This window comes from Furipterus horrens, unplaced genomic scaffold (genome assembly GCF_987537825.1).
Source record: "Furipterus horrens unplaced genomic scaffold, mFurHor1.1.pri manual_scaffold_7, whole genome shotgun sequence".
Lineage (NCBI taxonomy): Eukaryota > Metazoa > Chordata > Mammalia > Chiroptera > Furipteridae > Furipterus > Furipterus horrens.
In genome coordinates, this window is record NW_028327177.1 from 114,156,455 (window position 1) to 114,159,069 (window position 2,615).

The following is a 2,615-nucleotide window of genomic DNA, read 5'->3' on the forward strand; positions in this document are numbered from 1 at the left end:
TCGGTCTCCACTCTCCTTTATCCCTGGCCAAGTTGACCAAGCACAGCCTTTGACCTCCTGTGTTTGCACAGCCCGCTTGCCCAATCACCCCTCACTCCTCCTCCTTCATTCTTCGCCCCCACTGATCAGCTCATTTCCTGAGCTTTGGGTCAGGCCGGTGGATGGAATCCAGCACAAAAATGCTGATTGGGAGGAAATTAAAGAAAAATCAGTCCCTTGTTAATAAGTGCTCGCTCTGTGCCAGGAGCGGAACTGCAGCTGGCAGGGACCCATAGGAGGGGGTCGGGGGAGCTCTGCTCCTGAGTCCCTAGATGGCAGAATGCACCAGTCCTATGTGCTCATACCACAAGTGGAAGAGGGAAGTGAACAGTCCCAGATCCAGACTGCAACCTAAGAATAACAGGCAAAGACCTTCCTGGGAGAGGGTGTCAAGGAAGAATAAAGCTGATGTCAAGTCAGAGACACCAGGCTCAACCCTTCACTTGTTCCCACATGTCCATCCCCTGCTCCTGGGGTCTTCGCGGCCTGCCCAGCTGAGGAGCTGCTCTCTCCCCATGGGCCCTGCTGAGCTTCGGCTCTTGGACTGGAAATCTCCCTTCCCTTCATGCAGTCTGCTAGACATGTTGGCCTAGGGACAGAGTCACAGAAGAGACCAATTCTCTCCCACAAGAAGGTGCCCAGGAATGTGGTCAAGACTCTGAAACTCAGAAGAAACTGTTCTCTTTCAGAGCACAAAGAAAGAGGCCCAGGGGAGGATGTGGCCTGATCTCAATGCCCTGGGTCATCCCTGGCTCTCTCCAGCTAGATGGTCTCCAAACAGTTCTGATCGCACATCCTTATCAGAAAAAAATAGCAAAGTTGTATATTGTACATACAACTTTTTAAACTGATATATTTAAACTAACATTTAAACTTTTAAAACTAATATAAACTTACTTATCCTTTTAAAATTCCTATTCCTTTCATGATTGAAAGGCATTGAAGGGTGGGGATCTGGCTTCATGTGGGGTCCTTGAAGATGGAGGGGAAGTCAGGGGCAGAGCTGGCAGGGAGGGCACTCTGCACAGCAGGCATGTCCACATTCAACTGATGCCTTCACTTAGGAGCGAGCTTGCAGACTGCCCAGAAGTAGGAAGGAGAGGTACTAAATGTTGAGCTAATCCACAAATTCAGTGAAGTTTGGTGGAAGCCGTGCAAGGTAAATGGACCATAATCCTCCTCCCTGGGCCCCTATTGCATTCACATAGGGAGCCTTTCCTGAGGCAGCTCATCCAGGGACAGGCCCACAGCCTAGCCTGAGCCCCTCAAAGGGAGCACCACCTGACCAGGCAGAGCCCTCTCCAGACCAGCTAACCCTATGCCCTGCCTCAGTGGAGCCCTCTGAGTCCAAGCCCATACAGGGGCAGGGGAAGAAATGCAGAGCCCAAGGGAGCTGGAGGAAGGTAAGATGAGACGTGGACAGCAGGAGTCTCACATCACCTACTCACATGGGCAGAGGCTCAGGAGAATGATAGGAACAGACTCCCATGTCCGCCATTCCTTGGTGGCAGGGGTGAGGCTGGCTGTGAGGTGTACATGTATATAGGATGTTGATTGTATGGCTGTGCCCATTTCTGTAATGAGTGTGGGGATGTGTGGAGGTAAAGGTTAACATAACAGTGCTTCATGTCCTTGGTGGCCCGTGACACTCTCTCTTAATTCTACACCAGAGACACTCTGGAGTCAGGAAATTCATTGTCACTCTTTTACCACTTAATGATGGCTAACATTTAAAGCTTTACTGCATGCTAACTCTCCGTGATTGGTGCATTAAAATCCCCATTTCGCAGATGAGATTAGTAAACTGAGGCTCTGAGAGGTTAGTAACTTGTTCAGTCAGCTGGTGAGTCAGATGCAAAACCAGGCAGTCTGGTTCCGGAGTGTATATATCCATTCACCAGGGACAATTCCCTCTTCTAGGAAACAGGCACACAAAGAGGCCCTGGAGCTCATATGCGAAAGAGATTGACAGGGCACTCCCAACCCTGCCATTTCTCCACAGAGATGCAGCCCTGGCTTTCAGTCTGCAGCAGGGCTGGTCCATCCAGTAACTCAACTGCAGAACCTCAGGCATGCACTGGCTTGTGTTCAGATGGAAGGAAAGTATCATGTTTGCAGCTCTGCCATGTGCCAAGCATGGGTCTGGGGCAAAATCTTGTGGTGTTGACTAACCACCTTAAGAGACAGAATCAGTTCCCCCATTGTTTAAATGTGAACACTACAGTAAAATGACAGCTCCTCATTCACAGAGCCCTGGAACTTGAACTGAAATCTCCTAAGTTTTCCAGCCTTCTGCAGACCACAGTTGCCTTCTCTCTTTGTTTATCCAGAAAAGGAGACAAAGGGAAGAAGGAAGAGAAGAAAGGAGAAAAGAGAGGGAATATGAATATGAGAGATTTCCCAGTTACAGAATAATCCAAGTCATGAACCAAATCTTCCATCATAAACTGAATAAAACTCTTTAAGTTTCAACAAGATTGGCCCACCTATAGAAAGAGCCGAACTTGTGTGTAAGACGTGCAGAGGGGTTGGGTAGCTGACGGAAAGAGGATGGGCAGAAAGGCATTAGTTCTCTG